Below are 23,196 nucleotides of genomic sequence, written 5' to 3'. Positions count from 1 at the left end.
TTTTCAGCCGTGGTGAGTGATTTCTCAGAGTGTAATTCTATAAAGGAAAGCTGTGAAAGAAACAGAGGCTAAGAGTTATGGATTATATTTCATAATAAAGCACTCTGAAGGATATCCGCTCAAACATACATTTGGCTCCACGGTGCTGGTTTCAAGTGAACTAGAAAACCAGACTCAGCACACAGCAGTCTATTAATAGAGAACGGTCAGAGTGCTGCGTCTCCCCACAATGCAGGCTTCTTCAAGTATGAAGTTAATTATTCAGACTGCAAATTATTTATATGTAACTCTATTTCTACAATTGAACTGCTTAGTATTACTATTATTATCATCATTTGTTCCTTTGGCTCCAGTGGAGCAGGTTTGGAAGATCAATGGCAGATTATACTAAAGGTATTTAGGGTGATGCCTGTGGTTGGGAGTCTTACAGAGACAGGAGGTGATCAGAATATATGTTAATGCTAAAAAAGTTACTTTTATTGTGTATATTGTACAATGTTAGCATGCCACAAGTAAGAGAACTGAAGCATATAAAAAAGATTTACTGACATAAATAGCATATTAAAACCTTTATATGCTCGATACTTCATTACCTTATTTAAGGCCCGGGCCTCACGTGGTGTAAATGCCCCTGTTTGGCTGCAGTGGAAATACCGCTGCTAAAATCGCTGCGTTTTACAGTCCATGCAAAGTAGATGGAAATTAAGCAAATCCCATCCTCTCATGGCAGAACAATATGTGCAGCGATTTCCAAAATCATTGCGGTTTTGCATATCAATTATATCTACAGAAACGTTGGTGGTTTCAATAAAGGAATGATAGAAGTAGAAAGTTGTTAAAAGCGCTGCGGGAAGAACCATGATGTGTTGCTGTCGCAGTTTTTCTCACACTGCTTTTTTTCTGCGGCCCGTTACATGAGACATAAGGAGTACTCTTGTAAAAAGTTATTCCTTATGCACAGGGGGTGTAACTACTGGGGTCCTCACCAGTTACCAGAACTGGACTCCTATGTGTCCAGTGTGAATGGAGCTGCAGGTTGTGCATGTAAAGTGCGGCCTTATTCATCTTTATGGCTCTGCCCAAGAGAACAGAGAGCTATCTTCAGAAGTTCTATAGAAACAATTGCAAAATAGAGTGATAATGCAAGCTGCTGCTCCTTTATATGGGGCACAGGGGGCTGTCATTCTGGTCATCAGTGGGAGCCCCGGCTGTTGGATTCCCAATGATCAGTCATCCTCTATCCTGTAGTTACAGGGTAACTTCCAATTACCATAATATCACTTTATGGGAATTCAGCAGTGACTTACTCCATTTTTTCCATTGAAAATATGTCCGAGTTTGGCCGAGCATAGAGAGTATATCTATAGGGAAGTCAGAATAGCTGTCAGCTGAACAAGTGTGCATGGGCATCTTTAGACATCTTTATAAAATAACACTGGTGGTTTTCGAAAATGGGATATCCATTGGTGCCCAGAATAAAGGATTACAAGCCATAATTTGCTCTCTTCAGCTACTTTTAGTCTCTAACCTTGTTGATTTTCATGAATTATTTAGCTTTGCCCTCACTGGGTTTTCGTTACTAAGGTGGACAATGTTCTGTCTATTTGGAGCTACAAAAAAATCTAAGAAATAAACAGAGCTAAATAGGTCAGACTCTATACATAGATGGTATCAATGGGGGTCTCCGCACCTGGACGGCCACTAATGTATTCTTCATCATTATACATTATATCTTCCATGCACAGATATTTCATGAGTTCCATTACTGAATGGCAAATCACTGCTATTGTAGATAAATTACGTCTATTAAAGAAAATATGTGACACAAATATCACATGTACACATGCTGTACATTAGTAAACGAGAGTCAGAGCTGTGCACTTAGATATGCCTTTTATAGAGTATGGTGGTCAGTGGCCATAGAAAATGCTGAATTATTTTTTACATTTTAATAACTGCCATGGAAAATTCTTCTGTTTCTTCTTTTAAAATTAAGCCAAGGGAGAAGAGAAAATAGAAAAAAAAAACATACACACCTGTCCATGGTGCTCCAGTACCTCCCACTGCAGTTAGAATTGTGGTGTGTAGCATCACATAAAACACATAAAAGCACAGTGTGTACAAAGACTAGAATCAGGACAAACAGGTAAACAGACTAAAAGCAGTAACCGGGAAAAACACAAGAACACAAGAAACCAGGGCAAGATTGCAGGACAGCATAGCAGAGGTATATAGCAAGAGGGAGCAGAACAATATTGCAGGAATCCCAGGGCCAAACAGGTACCAGAGGTATATTGCACAAAGTATAGGGGCCAGACAGGAACCAGAGGTATAGTGCAGAAAGCCTATGAGCTAGACAGGTACCAGAGGTATAGTGCAGAAAGCCTATGAGCTAGAGTGCAGAAAGCCTATGAGCTAGACAGGTACCAGAGGTATAGTGCAGAAAGCCTATGAGCTAGACAGGTACCAGAGGTATAGTGCAGAAAGCCTATGAGCTAGACAGGTACCAGAGGTATAGTGCAGAAAGCCTAGGGGCCAGACAGGTACCAGAGGTATAGTGCAGAAAGCCTATGAGCTAGACAGGTACCAGAGGTATAGTGCAGAAAGCCTATGAGCTAGAGTGCAGAAAGCCTATGAGCTAGACAGGTACCAGAGGTATAATGCAGAAAGCCTATGAGCTAGACAGGTACCAGAGGTATAGTGCAGAAAGCCTATGAGCTAGACAGGTACCAGAGGTATAGTGCAGAAAGCCTAGGGGCCAGACAGGTACCAGAGGTATAGTGCAGAAAGCCTATGAGCTAGACAGGTACCAGAGGTATAGTGCAGAAAGCCTATGAGCTAGACAGGTACCAGAGGTATAGTGCAGAAAGCCTAGGGGCCAGACAGGTACCAGAGGTGAAGTGCAGAAAGCCTATGGGCTAGACAGGTACCAGAGGTATAGTGCAGAAAGCCTATGAGCTAGACAGGTACCAGAGGTATAGTGCAGAAAGCCTAGGGGCCAGACAGGAACCAGAGGTATAGTGCAAAAAGCCTATGGGCTAGACAGGTACCAAAGGTATAGTGCAGAAAGCCTAGGGGCTAGACAGGAACCAGAGGTATAGTGCAGAAAGCCTATGGGCTAGACAGGAACCAGAGGTATAGTGCAGAAAGCCTATGGGCTAGACAGGAACTAGAGGTATAGTGCAGAAAGCCTAGGGGCCAGACAGGTACCAGAGGTGAAGTGCAGAAAGCCTAGGGGCCAGACAGGTACCAGAGGTATAGTGCAGAAAGCCTATGAGCTAGACAGGTACCAGAGGTATAGTGCAGAAAGCAGTACCAGAGGTATAGTGCAGAAAGCCTAGGGGCCAGACAGGTACCAGAGGTATAGTGCAGAAAGCCTATGAGCTAGACAGGTACCAGAGTCATATTGCAGAAAGTCTAGGGCCCAGACAGGAACCAGAGGTATAGTGCAGAAAGCCTATGGGCTAGACAGGTACCAGAGGTATAGTGCAGAAAGCCTATGGGGTAGACAAGTACCAGAGGTATAGTGCAGAAAGCCTATGGGGTAGACAGGTACCAGAGGTATAGTGCAGAAAGCCTATGGGGTAGACAGGTACCAGAGGTATAGTGCAGAAAGCCTATCCGACAGGTACCAGAGGTGAATTGCAGAAAGCCTATGGGGTAGACAGATACCAGAGGCATATTGCAGAAAGTCTAGGGCCCAGACAGAAACCAGAGGTAAATTGCACAAAGTATAGGGCCCAGACAGATACCAGAGGTACATTGCACAAAGTATAAGGGCCAGACAGGTACAAGAGGTATAGTGAAGAAAGCCTAGGGGCCAGACAAGTACCAGAGGGATATTGAAAAAAGTCCAGGCACCTAAGGTAAATAACAAACACAACAGGGCAAGTAAAAGGCAGACAAAGACACTGGCAATAAAATAAATGAGCATTGTGTTGCACACATATCAGCGATAGAACACAGAACTCATACCAAAACAGGACAGGCAGAGAGTAGTATAAAATGGCAGCCTGCATGCATGGATCAACAACACATTGCTCAGCCAGAGTGGGACTAAAAGACAAAGCCTAAGGGAGCCTTCACACAGAGTTTACGCTCCGCTCATTCTGAACGTAAACTCGTTCAGAGTGAGCGGCGTAAAAAACAGATCCCATTGACTTCAATGGGTGCCGGCATACGCGCGTATCACATTGAAAGAAATAGGTAAAAAATCCTCCCATTGATTTCAATGGGTAGCGCGCGTATGCCGGCACCCATTGAAGTCAATGGGATCTGTTTTTTATGCCGCTCACTCTGATCGAGTTTACATTCAGAATGAGCGGAGCGTTTACTCCGTGTAAAGGCTCCCTTATATAGATGCAGACACACAGGGTTAGGTGAGAGAAATTAAAGCAGGGGTAACACTAATACTAAGAGACAGGAACAGAACAGTGAATAAATTAGGTCTGCTAAGACAAGCAATGTGCTGACACACACAGGGCTGTGCCATTACACAGGGCACTCCTTTTATTTTTGAACGTCCACTGAACAAAAAAACAAACAAACATGGAGTGTGCATTTACACAGAGTTTTTTTTGGTCAGGAATTTGGTCAGAAATCTGCCTCAAAATCCTCCTAAAAAAAAACACGCCTCACTATACAGTCCTATGTAACCTGATTTTTTTTTTTTTCCACCTGAAAATTTAATGGGAGGAGGAAAAACCACCTGGCATTTTTTCTGAGGCGTTTACTGAGACGTTTTTTGAGGCGTTTTTGACAAAATCCGCCTCAAAAACCAGGCGGATTTTCTGCCTCCCATTGACTTGCATTGATTTTTTCAGGCAGAAAACACTTCAAAAAGCCACTTCAAAAAATGCTTCCGGAAACTCTTCAGGAAACACCTCAAAAAACGCCTAAGAAATTTTCCTGAGCGGATTTTTCCTGACCAAATTCCTGACCAAAAAACTCTGTGTGAACGATAGGGAACAAGCCACTACAGACCGAGAATGTATAAACAGATAAGGTCCAGTAACCCTTAGATCTGCTCTCAATAACAAAATTGGTACTAATTACAAAGTGTAATGCTGTGCTCACATCTGCATCAAAGCCTTCACACAGATTCAGGAAAACAAAAAACATTCGACAAAATAGAGTAGCATGCCAGAAATCCAAGAGACCTCACTATAGTCAGCAGACTCCACTGAGCACCATTGGTGTTCATCATATAACCAAGATTTCTCTCGTGCATCCCCCATACTCTGGAACTCCTTACCAAGACACATAAGACTGACCCCCACAATCACAGGCTTCAAGAAGGCCCTGAAGACTCACCTGTTCAGGAAGGCCTACAACCTCCAATAACACTACTGTCACCACACCACCATCTGTACAGTCTCCCCCTCTCCTTCTGTCTCTATCCCCTTTCCCTCATAGATTGTAAGCCCTTGCGGGCAGGGCCCTCTACCCCACTGTGCCAGTCGGTCACTGTTAGTATTATATCTACCTGTATATATTGTGTATTGTATGTAACCCCCAAATGTAAAGCACCATGGAATTAATGGTGCTATATAAATAAATAAATAATAATAATAATAATAATAATAATAATAATCATAATAATAATAATAATAATATAACTGAGCTGGCATTGCCATTGTTTTCATTTTTCTGTTCCTGTAATGGAACAGAAACATGGAAATATCCAATAGAGATATGAACGTGGCCTTAGTAGAGCAAAATATGCAATAAACTTTACAGTTTTAGGCTAAGGGCAGCCAAAAAGCGCTGTGGGAAAAACCACAGCAGAAACGCATTGCAGTTTTTCCTGCAGCGCTTTTCACAGGAATTCCACAGTTTTCCTCTGCAGACTTTCTCCTATATGGAAAATCAAATATTTTCTGCAATGTGTGGATGGGATTAGTCAGAAACTGATCCACTTTGCAGATACTGTAAAACACTAAAGCAAAATTGTGGTGTTTATGATAAGTGGGGACCCGGCTTAACAGATAAGACCTTCAAATGTGTTTTGCTGAACCATATTTAGTGGTGCATAAACTGATTTCAGAATTGGAAGTATTAATCTAGTGGTCATATCTACTAACTGTACCAATCCTTTAAATCCTACGGTTGCATACAAGCATTCCTACTTATAGAGGAGCCACGGCACTGCATAAAACCCGACATAGGGTTTGGCTTCACCACCCTATATAAAATATGTCTGCCTTTGTGTATTGCTACTAATTTACTGCATCTTCATCTCTGTCCGTTTCTCTTCACTTTCTGATTTAGGATATTTGACATTTCTCACTGGCAACTTTGCTACCAAAATGTGTTTGTGGGAATCTACTAAAAAGCAAAAGGCATTGATCGACTGTGTGGTTTTGTAATCAATCCCATGTGCAAGTTAGTGTTCACTGTATTGGATTACATAGTTCCTCCTTCCATTAGTAATCCTTTTAATTGGATAAGCATCAAGCATCACTGTTTAAGTAGATTTATTTTGGAACAATGTAAGGTCTGCACAGGGAGCAGAAGTAGCAGGATTGTAAGCCAGTCTTAAATAAAGAAATCCTATGTTTAGCACAAATGACTGCTCATAATGATTATAGTCACTTCATCACCGGCTCAGCCTGCAGAAACTTCTTGTGTTTCATGGACACATCCATATTTCATACAGTAACTTAGAAATTCAATGTAATCCATTAACAAAACGGAAATAATTACAAGACTGACAGGTTTCCATTAATCATGGCCTTCCAAAGAAACAACCTTAAAATTACATAGTCCTTGACTATTATACACGTCAAGTTTTATCATAGTCAAAAATATATATAGATTTATAATACATCAAGAACTGCATGTGTGTTTCCAGCCTTAGCCTAAGGCCCCACTTAGCAAAACGCAGCTAAAAAATGCTGCAGAAAAAAAGCATCACGTTTTTTTCTGTAGCGTTTTTCATTGTGTTTTGTAGAGTTTTCCTCTGTGGACTTTTTTGCCCTTATTGTCCTGGTATAACTGATAGGCTGCAAATTTCAAACACACAAGTGTTTTTAAAAACACAGCTTTTACACTGCAGATTTTTTTCTGCAATGTGTTGATGGGATTAGCCAGAATCCCGTTCACTTTGCAGGTACTGTAAAACGCAGCGTTTTCACAATATAGGGCTTTAGCCTTAAAGAGGTATTCCCATCTGAGATAGCTATGACATATCCACAGGCTATCCCATTCCTTGGACCCACCCCTATCTCAAGAACAGAGGTCAAGGGATGCAATAAAAGGAATACGGTATATTCCATATTGGAAACATAGTGACATAGTAAATGAGGTTGGATGAAGACATCAGTCCATCAAATCACCTATAGCTCTACAGTCCCCTACAGTATTGATCTAGAGGAAGGCAAAAACCACATGAGGTTTATGCCAATTTCCCCATTTCAGGGGAAAAAATTCCTTCCCGACTCCAATCTGGCAGTCAGTATAAACATGCTGGATCAACGTGTCCTCAAAATCTAGAATCCATAACCCGTAATATTGTTCTGTTCGAGAAAGGCATCCAGGGCCTCTTTGAACTTGTTTAATGAATCCGCCATCACCACTTCCTGGGGCAGAGAGTTCCAGAGCCTCGCTGTTCTTACTGTGAAGAATCCTCTTCTATGTTTCTGGTGATACTTTCTCTCCTCCAGATGTAGAGGATGTCCCCTTGTCACTGTCACTGGCCTAGGAGTAAAAAGATCCTATCCTTAGAAAGTTCTTTAGTATACATGCCACTGATACATTAGAAGCATGATGTATATTCAACACTTGCGCATAAGACACTTCCCACATACCAGCCACTCTATATTTGACACATGATGCACAAACTCCCTGTGCAGTGGGGGGGGGGGGGGGGGGGGGTAATTTAGTATACAATACGAATGCCAGTAAACTAGCACAGAAATGGATCATATATAGCGCATAGGACCTGACTTACACCAAAGAGGCATCACTTTTTGCCCACACTCCACTTTCTAAGAGTTGGAAGAGGAGGGCGGGGATCAAGTGGGGCCAGGGCAGAAAACTTGCATGAGTTGCAGTGGAGACCACAACCACACTCATATACTCATATATTACACACCACAGAATATAGCGCACGCATATTACATGTATACTGCACATCACTCATATATTACATGCATATCAAAGTGCATATTTTATTCATTTATACACATATATTGATCACACTATACACACATCACTCAGCACATACATCACCCAAACACCTCACATACATCCCTTGTTCACACTGTAATCACCTGTTCTCCAACTTGGCAGAAAGGGTGGCAAAAACCTTTGTTGGTTAAGTCCCGCCCCCATCTGGTCAGTAAGTCCCGTCCCTATCAGGCCAGTAAGGCCTACCCCCGTCTGGCCGCTAAGATCCGCCTTCTGTAGTAAGTGACAGATTGTGTTAATGTTCTCCTTTATTGTGCCCAATTGTGATCTGCTGCTCTCCAGCTCAATCGAGCAGCTGAAATGACTGCAGAGGCGATATGTCCTCCCCGATTCTGTAGAAATGTCATGTATGTCCCAGATGGGAAAACCTCTTTAAACTATGGCCTCGCAGTGAGATTGGTCACACAACAGCAAATTGCTTAGAAGTTATACAAACAATAAATTGTACGATTTCTCTGCAAGTTGCCTACAGTTTACATTTGCTTGTTGCATGTAAGCTGCATTTGTGCAAGAATTACGATCACGCTCATAGTCAGCTGACCTTATACTTACACTGTACAGATTGCACCTTTATTACATAACCCCAATAACAGCAAAATATTATTTATATTCAAATATCTTGTATATGCTTTTCACTTTAATGAATACAATTTTAAAAAAAATACATTTCCATTTGTCATGGGGAAAAAAAAAATCTGCAGCATAATTTGTGTGAAATGTTTAATTTAGGAATACGAGTTCTCCATTATAATGATTTAATTATTCTCATGTAATTTTAGACTTCATTAATGTTAACATTCACAGGGGGTTTAGTCCTATGGATTCTCCTGCTTTAGAACAGTCAAAAGTAATAAGGGGATGCTACGATGGTTAAGGAGGACCCGTCCCCGCTCCTTTTCTCATGTTTGTATTCTTCATACAATAACAATCCTGAAACATCTTTTCTTAGTAATTTTTGGATATTCCTCTTTCTAATAAGGTGCATCTGGCGCACATTTTACAGTGTTGGAGTGTGAAGCGACATGACATATTGATATCATCATCCAATTTACTAAATTACATATTTAGGAGGAATAAGACAGGAATGGCGCAATGCAATATCCTAAGTAAAGATGCCCCGGCATGATAATTTTATGGGAAATGCAATTATCTATCAAAACAAGAAAAAAAAGCCTTTCTTAGGCCGGGGCCCCATGTTGCAAAAACAGCCATTTGGCCGTGGAGGAAAACCACTACTTTTTACAGTACCTGCAAAGTGGATGGGATTCTGGCTAACATTGCAGAAAGATATCTGCAGCAGAAATGCTGCGACTTCAAAAAACTTTGCATTATTGGAAACAGCAGCATGTCAATTATACCTACAGAAACGCTGGCGTTTTCCAAATAACTAAATGATGCATTTCCATCACGTTTTTTTCCACAACACTTTTTGCTGTGGTTTGCTACCCTGTTTCCCCGAAAATAAGACACCCCCCCCTTCACCTTCTGGATCACATACAACCGGCAGTCATGCCGGCACTCCGCTAATTGTTCCCCGATTGTTCCCCGCTCCAGCCGCTGCATAAAACATCCCCCAAAAATAAGAAAGGTCATATATTTCGTTAGCTAATTAATTATAAGAACATGTCTTATTTTCGGGGAAACAGGGTACGTGAGGTATTAGGGGGCATTCACACGGAGCAATGCGGCGCTGATTCTGCCACAATAACTCATATAAGAATGAGTGCTGCAAAACAGAATCCCATTAAGTTCAATGGGTTCAGTTTAACACACCTAAAACTTTGAAAGCAATGGGTTAAAAAGCCTCCCATTGATTTCAATGTGTTACGCGTGTTTAACGGAACCCATTGAACTCAATGGGATTCTGTTTTGCAGCACTCATTCTTACACAAGATATTGTGGCAGAATCGCGTGTTAGGGTGCATTCACACTACGTTTACGGCAGCTTATTCTGAACGTAAAACACGTTGAGAATAAGCGGCGTATAAAGCAGCTCCTTTCATTTCTATGGGAGCCGGCATACGAGCGCTCCCCATAGAAATGAATGGGCTGCTTCTTTCACTGCGAGCAGTCCCATTGAAGTGAATGGGAAGTGCCGGCGTATATGGCAAGCTCTGCTCATGCCGAGCCGTACACGCGGGCACTTCTCATTCACTTCAATGGGACTGCTCGTGGTGAAAGAAGCAGCCCATTCATTTCTATGGGGAGCGCTCGTATGCCGGCTCCCATAGAAATGAATGGAGCTGCTTTATACGCCGCTTATTCTCAACGTGTTTTATGTTCAGAATAAGCTGCCGTAAACGTAGTGTGAATGCACCCTTAGTATTAGAGAGAATCTGTCATAAGAATCCAGCATATCAACCCATCCCAGCAGATACGTAGGTTAAGCTCACTATTGTCTATCCTTATAGGTTCCCTTTGTGACTTCATTCATTACCAAGATGTTGGCTGTTTGTCAGTATATACTGTAAATTAGCTCTTGGGACCAAACCTCTGCGAGACATCTCTAGCAGAACGGACTGGACAATTTTGCGCCTCTTTATAAAAGGGGACACTTCATAAATGTATCACAAAATGTTACTACAGATGAATTATGGCCACTTTCCTCGACAAAAAAGCAAAGTCTGGTGTAAAAGCCTGCAGATAGTGGCAAAGACATGATCAATCTTGTGTACACAGTATATAGCCTTAGAAGAGGGTCAGAATTAGAAGAAAATAGGCGTATAACAAATATCCAATGGTTTATGTGACGACGTTGGCGATACATGTGTATTCGCTGGTTACGTCTATCATCTGCTAAATACATAAATGGTGACACAGGATATGATCTTCCTCTGTGCCCACACACACATTGCGTAGCGAGGTTGTAGCTTTCAGCAATGGAGCTTTGTGATTTGAAACTTTCATGGCCATTGAAGGCCGTTGCCATGGATACGCTGTAAGTCATGTCCTACGTACCCTCACACTCCATTCACAACTTCATCAGTGTTGTCTAATGCTTCAGGGCCACACATACAGTAGTGGAAACAGATTCACCCTTGAAGCCTTTCTACTTTACTTCCTCTATTTTCAGATTTTCTTGCATTGAGTTTTGTATTATCAGTCAGGAATCACGACTTGCATTTGTTCCGTCTCTTTTCTTTATACGTCTATTGAAACAACTCCTCCAAGTGACATGGCCTGTAAACTGGCTCAGAGGAAACACCTGTCACCGCCCCTGTACACACATATGAGCGGCACAACATGAGGCGATGTGCGAATGCTGCTCGTACATATGGGAGAACGGAACGGGCCAGTGCTGAAACCTCACTAATGTTCATGTGTGACTTTATTTTGTCAGGCTGTGAATTTGGACATGGTGGACATGGTCTTCAAGGTGAAGTAGTTTAGGCCCGATTTTTTTTAACTCTTTAATACACATTCAATTTTGAGACTTAATATCCGATTTCTTGCATTTACTGGTCGGCTGTAATTTTTTTTTTATTTAGGCGATGAAAGCTTTGCATTTTTTCATAATAAATAAAACTTCTTTTTTTAAAAAAATTTTCAACTAAAATATCTGTTGTTTTTTTTAAATAATATTGGTCTTTCATGGTATGACTAAACAAAATAAAACGTTTTTAACCATAAAAGAAAAAAAATCTTTAATAAATATATTTTTTTCCACAAGTGAGCAATGGGTAATGTGATATAAAAGATACCTTACCCTTCGTTCACATCTGCGTACGGTATTCCGTAGGGGATATTGGGTGAGCGCTGAAGAATATTTTGGCTTGGTTTATTCCATAGGGGAGTCCGCATGGGAATACCGAATGCAACTGCAAGCGCTGTGCAGTGAAAGCACACGGACCCCATAGACTATAATGGGATCCGTGTGCTTGCCGCGTGCTGTCCGCACAAATCATGCAGACAGAAAAGTGGATTGTGAACTACTTTCCTGTCCGCATGATCCCTGCAGTTGTTTTCGGTATTCCGTTGGGGGGGGGGGGGGGTCCTCATGCGAATTCCCCCCAACGGAATCCAAATGCAGATGTGAACGAGGCTTTAGTTAAGGTTAATGTAATGGGGCAGGGCTTTGTATATGTTTACTGTGCATTTATATATTATTTTTTTATCTTATATCGTCACTTCAAACCGTTATATATTGGGCAACATGAAACATAGAAACTTGCTATTTACAATTTCCATAGGTTGATTTTACAGTCTGTGTTTTCAACCAGTGATATCTATGGAAAAAATATAAGTAGAACTGCATCATCTGAGGGTGGGTTTACACCTGTGCCCGGTCTCCGCTTTGTGGGTTTTCGTCTTCTGCTTTACATAACACCTGAGATATAATTATTTGAAGTGACCTTCCCCCACACCAGCCCATACACCATACATATTGAAAAGCAGGTTACGTCTATCAATACAGAAGCAAGGGAAATGATAAAGAAGTGCAGGATTTCACATAAAGGAAAAATTACTGATAAAATGTATTATAAAATGTATTAATGACACAAATGCTGCCAGAAAATCATAAGTTGTTTGAAAATTTAGTTATGCCTTAAGGTTAATGCCCCATGCATTTTTTTACGCAGCATTATTCATAGTGTTTCTACTGAGTTTTTTCTCTGCAGATTTTCTTCTCTAATTAAACTTATAGTGAAAATGCCAGCGATTCCGCAGATATAATTGACATGCTGAGAATTTAAAAAATGTAGGTATTTTTGAAAACGCAGTGTTTTTTTTCTACAATGTGTGGATGGAATTAGCAAGAATCCCATTCATTTTGCAGATATTGTAAAATACAGCATTTTTTTCGCAAGGTTTTCTGCAGTGTGGGGCTTTACTTTAAAGGGATTTTCCCACAGGATAGGAGACCCCCACAGATCAGGAGACGGGTGACTTTTGTTTTCTGTCTTAAAGAGGACCTTTCATCAGATCGGGCACATGCAGTTCTATATACTGCTGGAAAGCTGACAGTGCACTGAATTTAGCGTACTGTCGGCTTTCCCGATCTGTGCCCGGTGTAAAGCGCTATCGGTCCCGGTACCGTAGCGCTTTACAGTCAGAAGGGCGTTTCTGACATTCAGCCAGGGACGTTCTTCTGCCCAGCAGCGCTTATCGCGCTGTACTGTGTGATCGGGGAGGAACTCCCCCCTCCCTCTCCTGATAATACTCGTCTATGGACGAGCTGTGTGAGCAGAGGGAGGGGGCGTTCCTCCCCGCTCCAGAGTACAGTGCTATAGGCGCTGCTGGGCAGAAGGGCGCCCCTGGCTAACTGTCAGAAACGCCCTTCTGACACTAAAGTGCTACGGTAACAGGACCGGTTGCGCTTTATACCGGGCACAGATCGGGAAAGCCGACAGTGCGCTGAATTCAGCGCACTGTCAGCTTTCCAGCAGTATATAAAACTGCATGTGCCCGATCTGATGAAAGGTCCTCTTTAAGTAGAGTGGTGGTTGAGCAGGATGTGCACCACTCCATTCATTTCAATGAGAATGCTGGAGATTGCCAAGTGCTGTACTTCAGCTATCTCTGGCACTCCCATTGAATGAATGGAGCGGTGTTTACACTGACAACCAATTTGTCAGGACAGGGGACAAAAGTCCCCTGTTCTTCTGATCAGTGGAAGGTCTAAGCAGTCGGACCCCACTGAACTTGATTTTGTTTGGAAGAACTTCTTTGATGTTGGGGCCCCTCGTGGCAAAAACGCCACCGCGTTTTACAGTCCCTGCAAGGTGGATGGGATTCCCATCCACCCATTGCAGAAAAATACGATCAGCGGAAATTCTGTGATTTTCAAAACTATCGTGGTCGATTATACTTATGGAAGCGCTGGCAGTTTCTCTATAGGTATAATGGAAGCAGAAAGTCCACAAAGGAAACTTCTGCTGACTTTCTGTGAGAAGCGCTGCGGATAAAACCATGATGCATTTCCACTGCGGCCTGTTACGTGGAGCTTTAGCCTAAGGCTGAGACCCCAAGTACTTCCTATATATTTCCCATTCCTTTTGTAGTCATTTCTGGCTTTGACTCATAAAAACGCAGCAAAATCTGCAACACAAAAAGCTGCGTTTCCGCAACGTGGAGCCTCAGCCTAAGGGCATAAACGCAAACCAAAAATGAGTCATACAGATGATCATTCACTAAGGAATTTTGCAACAAGAGACAAAAACATTTAAGTCTTCTTAAGTGCCATAGAAAGGATTTCCCAGAAATGCACATGACTTGATGATAATATTTGCAGAACTTGTCTTATTGGGCAATAGCTCGTTTTCAGGAAGATAGTAAAAATAAAAAGTACTATTTTGGGCACTATGGTCACGATCTAATACTGTTTATATTTGGCAACACTACTGTACAAGGGATTCTCGCCATTGAAGATTAGTTCTAAAAATATTAGACATTGCTAGATGGGTCAGTATTCAAAAGCGGATTGATGATAAAAAATAAAAAACCTAGAAGAAATTTTCAAAGTCAGCTTAACACCTAGAAATGCTATAAGAAAAAACTCAGTTGCCCACATTTACTGATTAGGTAGCCAGTGTAAACTAATCTGAAATGTGCTGTAAACTGGTTGATAAATCTGGTGCATGTGCAGACTGGCTGCCATGATTTTTTGTTCTATGAATTTATATGTATCGTATTAATTCATTTCTGGATACTTTATATTATTTTTAGATAGTAATCGGGACTGTCTAGTAAGGTACAATTGTAGCCATCAGTTCATCATTTTGCAGCGTATTATGCCTCAATATATAGGGGTCTATCCAAGTGACAAGTTCCCTTTAAGAACAAAATAAGATACTGCATATTACACATAGCGATCGCTCTAACAATTTTAGACACATTGTTGGCATGAAATTTACTTGCTATATTAAATCTTCCCATGGTTATTTTTGGTAAAACAATTATAGAAACATGTTTTACGGACATATGACTGTTATTTATTGAGGCCTGGTAACATCACGTTTTAAGTTGTTAAAGATAAAATGTATATTTGTAGGATATATGTCAGATTAAATTACTACAATAAAGAGTGATCTGTAAGTAGCCATATGGGGGCCATGTGACCTCAAACAGAGGGACAACATTGAGTATGGGGGAGGGGAAGTTAGAGGAATGTAGGAATGTTATGAAAAGCAGGTATGGTTGAATGTACATGCTGGAAAGCAGGTAGGTACTGCGTCCGAAAATGTAGTTGGTTGCAACAGAATAATAGAGAGTAAGCTTCAGCAGGAAAATAGGTGATAGGTATAAGACAGAGCAATGAAGAGCTTGCGGCAGAATAACCTTGGCAATCCCAACCCCCCGGGTCCACACCTCAGCTTCTGCAGCCAACATACCTGCAGAGTGCTTGCAGCTGGAAGCATATAGTTATCAATAATATATAGCTGCTGTACCGCACTATTGTAGCGGCAGTAACACTACATAGTAGGAGCCGCAGAAGCTGATCATGGGAATGAGGCTGCCACTGATCTGATATTGATGACCTATCCTAAGAATAGGCCATCAGTATCAGGATTTGAACAACTACTTTAATATTTAAATGGTAGCCCGAAACTACAGAAAGCAAAAAAAGAAGTGCCATCCTACTAATTCTAAATGTGAAAGTTTGTGTGTTTGTATGTTTGTGTGTTTGTTCCTCAATCGCGCAAAAAACGGCTGAACGGATTTGTATGAAATTTGGCACATAGTTTGTAACCTCGATTAAAACATAGGCTACTTTTTATCCCAGTAAATGATATGGCCTCATGACTGTTATGAATTTATGTTCACATACTATATTACACTGCTCTTGGTAGCAGCTTATCTCAGGTTCTGATAAAGTTAGGTCTGTTATCTCTCTATGTAAACACTCAGCTAACCCTCAGTCCATTCTGTACATGCATTTGCATATTATCTGATCAGCTGCAGGCAACATGCTGACACACTGGATGGAAAAACACCTTTAATCCAAAATGGCAGAAAATCTAATTTGTTGCAAAATTCTAAAACAACGAGAGCCATGAAGGTAGCCAGAAGTCACAGAGTTCTCCTAAAGCAGAGTTGAGGGGGATCATTGGGTCAACATCACTGTCATTATATGGCGTCCCAGCGAGCTGCTGTGATGCCAGAACAATCATGGGCACAGCGCAAAGAATAAGTTGAGTGGCAGGCCAGCTTGACAGCTGCCAAAACGCCGGAGCAGGCGGTTCATCAATGCCAACAACATGCTCATTATATGGCGTCCCAGCAAGCTGCTGAGATGCCGAAAACAATCACAGGCACAGTGTGAGGAACATGTTCAGCAGCAGGACAGCTTAAGAGCTGCCGAAACGCTGGAGCAGTTAGACCATCGACGGCAGCAATTTGCTGAATATAGGCGGATCATCAATGCCAACAATACGCAGACGAAGTCGCGGGCAGAGGCTAGTATATCCTAAAAGAAAAAAAAGTATGATTTCCCACCAATCCAGTGCACATACTCCATGGCCACCTACCTACAGCGGACCTGCGCTCCATCTGTATAAGACTGAAGAGGTGAGTACCTTTTTTTATTTTTTTTTTAAAAAGTCTTTTTTTTTTTTAGTTGCAGAAATTTTAAAGCATATCAACAGGATGTAGCATAAATATCCTATATATGTGTGTCCCACATCTGGAGCTTGCACCTATTTTGAGAACAGGGGTTGGGAACCCCCATCCCATGGGTGCTCTCAATAGAGAGCTGGCAGCACATGTCCGGCTCTTCCTAATCTCGTTTTAGGAGTTTTCAGAAATACGTAGTGAGAGCTGTGGATATTTGACGAACTTGATGAGCGTCTCTGACCCCCTATACTCAGAGGCAGATGACCGTGTGTATTTTGCGGCTGGCAAATTAGTAATTAGTCTTCAGTTTTTGCGGATAGAGTGACTTCAGTGTCTGCTCAGTGTGTTTACAGTGTTTCTTCAGCATCAGTGAAGTATGTACGCAAAAACAGACAGAGTGTTTTCAGTGTGCCATCAGTGTGTGATCCTAGTTTGCGGATCCACCAAAAGCCCCTTAAAAAACACAGGAGACGTCTAATGATATCCCTAGCTTCTCCACAAAAACGGACGGCACTCTGATGACCCACTGAATACATCAGTGTGCCGTGCTAGGTTTTTATTCTCTAATAGGCTTCTATGGACGAGTTAATTCCACAAATGCTGAACAGAATAGGACCTGTTCTATATTATGCAGCACACACTCCCGGCCCTCACACTGATCAGTGGAAATCACGGTCGTGTGCATGTGCCCATAGAAACGAATGGGTCAGTGTGCTATCAGGAAAAGCACAGATAGCACACTGATTTCACCATAAAGACCTGAGGACATTTAACACCCTATGGATATGCCATAAATGTCTGAAATGGAAAAATCCCTTTAGGGTACATGCAGATGATCAGAATCTGTATGCAAAAAATCTATACCAAAACTTGCATTTTTATGCACGGAAAATAGGCATGCATGCAGAATACGGGATAAGTCTGGATAAGGGGTGGTCTTCTCATAGAAGCTGGTCAGTATGCATATTACAGTATAGGAGATAAGTCTGGATACAGGGTGGTCTTCTCATAGAAGATGGCCAGTATGTATAATACAGTATAGGAAATAAGTCTGGATACAGGGTGGTCTTCTCATAGAAGATGGTCAGTATGTGTAATACAGTATAGGAAATAAGTCTGGATACGGGGTGGCCAATATGTATAATACAGTATAGGGGATGTCTGGATAAGTGGTGGTCTTCTTATAGAAGATGCCCAGTATGTATAATACAGTACACAGGATTAATCTGGATTAGGGCTGGTCTTCTCATAGAAGATGCCCAGTATATATATAATACAGTATATGGGATCAATCTGGTTTGGGGCTGGTCTTCTCATAGAAGATGCCCAGTATGTATAATACAGTATGGGGATAAGTCTGGATTAGGGGTGGTCTTCTCATAGAAGATGCCCAGTATGTATAATACAGTATGGGGATAAATCTGGATTAGGGGTGGTCTTCTCATAGAAGATGGCCAGTATGTATATTACAGTATACGGGATAAATCTGGATTAGGGGTGGTCTTCTCATAGAAGATGCCCAGTATGTATAATACAGTATATGGGATAAATCTGGATTAGGGCTGGTCTTCTCATAGAAGATGGCCAGTATGTATATTACAGTATACGGGATAAATCTGGATTAGGGGTGGTCTTCTCATAGAAGATGGCCAGTATGTATAATACAGTATGGGGATAAGTCTGGATTAGGGGTGGTCTTCTCATAGAAGATGGCCAGTATGTATAATACAGTATACGGGATAAATCTGGATTAGGGGTGGTCTTCTCATAGAAGATGCCCAGTATGTATAATACAGTATACGGGATAAGTCTGGATTAGGGGTGGTCTTCTCATAGAAGATGCCCTGTATGTATAATACAGTATGGGGATAAATCTGGATTAGGGGCAGTCTTCTCATAGAAGTCAGTATGTATAATACAGTATACGGGTAATTGAAAATCTGTCGCAGGAAACAAAGTCTAGATAAGGGGTGGTCTTCTCATAGGTGGTCTTCTGGGGAGGTTATGCTCTGTGTCAGCCATTCAACACTTAAGAAAAGCTGAAAGCAAAGCAAGGTGGAAGCTCTGGCCATATTGGTTATCATCATCCATTAAAAAGGAGTAACTGACTAGAAATCTGAATGTGATCTATAAGAACATGACAATATCCCCATGGCCTATATTTGCTGCTGGCAGGGAGAGGTATACAGATAAGCCTTTGTGAGTCATGGCTCTTACTGAAGCTACATAACCCAGCCATGGAGATGGGAGGAAGGTGCAGGTGGAAACAATCAGCACAGCCCAGACGTGACACTGGCCCTTTAAGAGCAGTGCAGGGAGCAGGGCGCCGCCTCCAGCTCCGGGGGTGTGGAAAACAAGAAAGGGATTTGTGTGATCGTGTTATTTGTCGCCAGTGTGACAGGAATAGTGGAGCATGCTGACTACAAAGCCAGGGATGTAAATCCCCCTGCGCATCGTGCACCAGCAATGATCCCCATCACAGGGTAAGTGCCCTGGCACCCAGGCTGTGCCCTCTCCATGCTGGGGACAGATTGTCAGAAAGGGAGGGATCCAGGCACAAGTGCACGTTATGTGCTGGGCTGCTGCTATTATCCCTGTCTGTGGGTATCATTCATTGCATCCTTCCATGCCAGCCTCAGTCCTCTGCAGCCATCGTGTACAAGCAGGGCTCTGCCTTGTTGTAGCTGAGATGCCCCTGTGCCCCCGGGCTGCAGGCAGTCCTATGTGAGCTGACCCCTCTCTGCCCCCCTCCCTGGTGTTATTGATGGAGCCATGGCCCAGGCAGATGTGTGTGTGCCCTATGGGGGGGAGGACGTGCCCTGCTACTACTGTACAGTATCATGGAGACATGTTGTGTGATGGACTGACATTCATGGAATATGTGTAAGCCGATGTGTGGGGCTTGGCTGCATGGCATTGTAGGAGATGTGGGGCACATCTAGTACCGACAACTTGTGGAAGTCATCAACTCCTATAATGCAGGACTTTCTGTAGATATTTCTGGAGGGTCCTTAAGAATTGAGCGTATTGGGAACATTAGCGATACCGTCCCTTGTGCAAAGTGAGACACTGGTTAAATCTGTTGCTTTCCTTGTCCATCTACATGTCATATTCCTTGAAATTGCTCAATACACTTGGAGAAAATGAAGAAGTATGACAGTTACTTTTACAATGACCTGTTATATGTGGCGGTATACGCGATGACCTAACCACACCCCTTTCTAATGGTGAAAATTAAAATTGCATTGGTCGGTGTAGCCTTATATGTCTAACTCTATATATGTATACCATTCAGTAGCGTATGCCCATCCAATCATATCTGATCAATTATTGTGTACTTGATTATTCTTTCTATCAGTGTAGACATAGTGGCGGCATTATAGGCGCTACATTAACACCTATGACAGGAGCCATTCACAAACCTCTTACTATGGAGAGCGGTGATTGCTTTTCTATAGCTGTAGTGGGGGCCATCTGGACATTTATTGCCCAGTTACCTAAATAAACATCGCTATAGGCTATAATGGATAAGAGGCTGCTTTATTTCCTTGTCGTGAAATATAATCTTATTCTCCACCGTACATGGATGTATTGGATAGAGGAGAGCGGGGTGTATTACAGATACAGCAGCCCCCTGGCAGCAGAGGCTTCATTCACATGGAGAGCAGTTTGACAACATCTCTGCTCCAATTGAATTAATGGTTTGTGTTTCCTCGTAACTGTGTCGGCCGAGCTGAGCGGTCATGGCAAGGTTTAATGTATTTATGATGATGGGTAGGAGAGGTCCAGGCCGGCTCCAGATGGGTCTCATGGCTGGATGTGCTGCACACAGCTGCTGTACTGTACATCATAAAAGCTTATCACTCTTCCAGTATTGACTGCGGAAATGGAAAACTGCTTGGAGAACATGGTACCAGCCCTGTGGTCTCTGTGTGTTGTGTGAAGGATGCCGGGAACAACTCATTATACTGCATGTCTGAATTACTTCCAAAAGAAAAAATCCTTGGTCGTTTACAGGTAGCATTGGAAATGCACGGGATTCTTCGGCAATACATATATAGTATTCATGTTACTACTATCATACATTTTGGTGATCTTATACCCACTGTGTAAGATACACTTACACCCATAAAGCCAATGATAAGGGGATAACAGACTGTATATATTAGGCTCAAGTGTAAACCAATTTTATTTGCACTTACTGTCCAGTTATTTATTTGCATGCTTCATCCTGTGCCCTATGTAAGTAATCGCCTCATAGGGATGCATAGTGGCCATTTGTACATTATAGGGATCTATATGCACTCTGTGCATTGGATTGTTACTTTACCCATTGGGAGCATGAGCTTTAGAAATGTCAAGAGGGGTCATGTGACAACTTATCACAGCAAGTAGTAAAAAGTCCTTGAGTAATCCTCTTCCATTAAGTTGATGAAAAATTCATTCAGTCGTTTCGCCCTACATCCTTCTGGGAGAACATGGCTGCATTATGGCTGTCATTGATGGTCACCTGGATGTCGTAGAGCCTTCCTCAGCAATCCTGTATGACTGCATCTTGGTGTTGACTCATTTTCCACTTATTTCAATGGGATGTATTCTAAAGGGATCTTCCTAAAAATTCTAAGCTGTGAACATAGCTCTACGTGTTTTGTAATCTACTAGATAGGCAACCGAGTATCCCAAGTATATTAGGTGGCTGCAGGTCCTGGGGAGGCCTCATCCGGCTGGGCCTGGAATGCGCTACAGGTCTGAAGTACTCTGAGACTCTGTGACGTTGTGTGCTATATTCACTAAATTTCCCTAAAAGTAGGGGGAAGAAAATATTTCTGTAATGCAACATATTTTCTGTGAAAATCTATAAGAAAAAACTCTGCTATTGTTCAGAGTGGGAGGCAGAGTCTATCATGGCCGCTATATCCTGTGAACATTTGATTCAGCTCCATGTTACATTGATCCTGAATAGAGATGAGCGAACACTATTCGAAACAGCTGTTTCAAATATCACACTCCCATAGAAATGAATGGACACAGTCGGCACGCGGGGGGTTAAGCGGCCGGCCACCGGCAAAGTCGACGTGCCGGCCGCTTCCGTTATTTCTATGGGAGCGTGCTATTCGAAACGTCTGTTTCGAATAGTGTTTGCTCATCTCTGGGGGGGGGAGCTACTTTTGGTAAGGTGTTGCTTTACCTTGTAAATGTTGGTGAAATAAGCACATGCTTGCAGTTGGTGTTTTCCTGAGATGTTAGCCATATTAGCCTTATTTGTCTGTTTCTGTTATTTTTCAGTTAATGGCCCAGCCCTACTTCAGGGTTTCGCTCGGTGTTTTGCATCAGCGCTTTAAGCCATAACCAGAAGCAGATCAAAAACACAGCTCAGGTGCTAATCTATCTATTATACCTTATCTCTGTGTAGACCTCTAGTTTTGGTTTTTACAAACGCTGATGCAAAACAGATGTGTGAATAGAGCCTAAGGGCTAGTTCACACAGGGTTCTGCAAGTACACATTCCGTTGCGGCTTTCCACTCCGGATTAGGCCCAAATTCCTGAAGAAAGGGCAGCTTGCTTCCTTTTTTCCGCTTGCAGGAAAAGAAAATGACCGACTCCCATTGGTTTCAATGGGAGTTGTTTTTTTTGAGCAGGATTTTGCCGCGGATTCTGCATCATAATCCTGACCATTTTGCCTGTGTGAACTAGCCCTTAGACTAGAAGATTTATTGCAACCATGAACTAAATTTTCGGACAACTTTTTGATTTTCTGTCTTATTCTTTCCCTGGCTTCTGTAATGAAAGCTATTCCTGCCTCTCACTGAATGTTACTGTGTATGGAATATGGGCCTGGAGTACAAGGCTGTTTAACATGTATTGAAAATGAAGGTAAGGGAGGGTCACATCAAACAGTTGTATCTCTTGTTGGGGAAAAGTCATTTTTAGATGAGCAGATACATGCATAGCCTTTAGAAAGGCTATTCCACACCTACCTTTAGTATGTAAATTGCCTCAGAAGATTTCTGAATCAGTCAGTTTTTATTCATATGCTAATGAGCTTTGAGCGTGCAGCGGAAGTGTCTGTGTGCACCGTCTGCTCTATGTGTATGTACAGCAGAGGCCGCTGTGCTGATGACTCGTCTCTGCTGTGCATACACATAGAACAGACAGTGCACACCGACACTTCCGCTGCACGGTCGAAGCTCATTAGCATATGAATAAAAACAGACTGATTCAGAAATCTGCTGAGGCAATTTACATACTAAAGGTAGGTGTGAAATAGCCTTTCTAAAGGTTATGCATGTATGTGCTTATGTAAAAATAACTTTTCCCAACGATAGAGCCCCTTTAAAACATAGAAACTTGCTTTGTGGTGTGATATGAAAGGGAGGGAGATTTAGTGTGATCTATATCTAACATACTCAGGTTTGGATTGCTTTTATTACATATTTTGCAGCTGCATATAC

The 23,196-nt window shown here is 42.1% G+C and overlaps 1 protein-coding gene and 1 long non-coding RNA gene across 3 annotated transcripts in view; one reads left to right on the top strand and one right to left on the bottom strand.

Annotated features, from left to right (window-relative positions):
• The window catches only part of LOC142194681 (uncharacterized), a 431,520-nt gene that overhangs the window by 339,568 nt on the left and 68,756 nt on the right, over positions 1 to 23,196 (bottom strand). For both annotated transcript variants that reach the window (XR_012715043.1, XR_012715044.1), the window contains exon 2: positions 5,335 to 5,375. This is a non-coding gene — a long non-coding RNA (uncharacterized LOC142194681). The remainder of the gene's footprint in view (positions 1 to 5,334; positions 5,376 to 23,196) is intronic.
• Positions 19,100 to 23,196, top strand: part of SH2B2 (SH2B adaptor protein 2) — a 68,501-nt gene continuing 64,404 nt past the window's right edge. Inside the window, exon 1 of the mRNA XM_075263954.1 lies at positions 19,100 to 19,226. The gene's annotated coding sequence lies outside the window, so the exon portion shown is untranslated. The remainder of the gene's footprint in view (positions 19,227 to 23,196) is intronic.

Source organism: Leptodactylus fuscus, chromosome 2, assembly GCF_031893055.1.
Source record: "Leptodactylus fuscus isolate aLepFus1 chromosome 2, aLepFus1.hap2, whole genome shotgun sequence".
Classification (NCBI taxonomy): domain Eukaryota; kingdom Metazoa; phylum Chordata; class Amphibia; order Anura; family Leptodactylidae; genus Leptodactylus; species Leptodactylus fuscus.
Note: the sequence above shows the minus strand (reverse complement) of the source record. Positions and strands in the feature narration are given on the sequence as shown.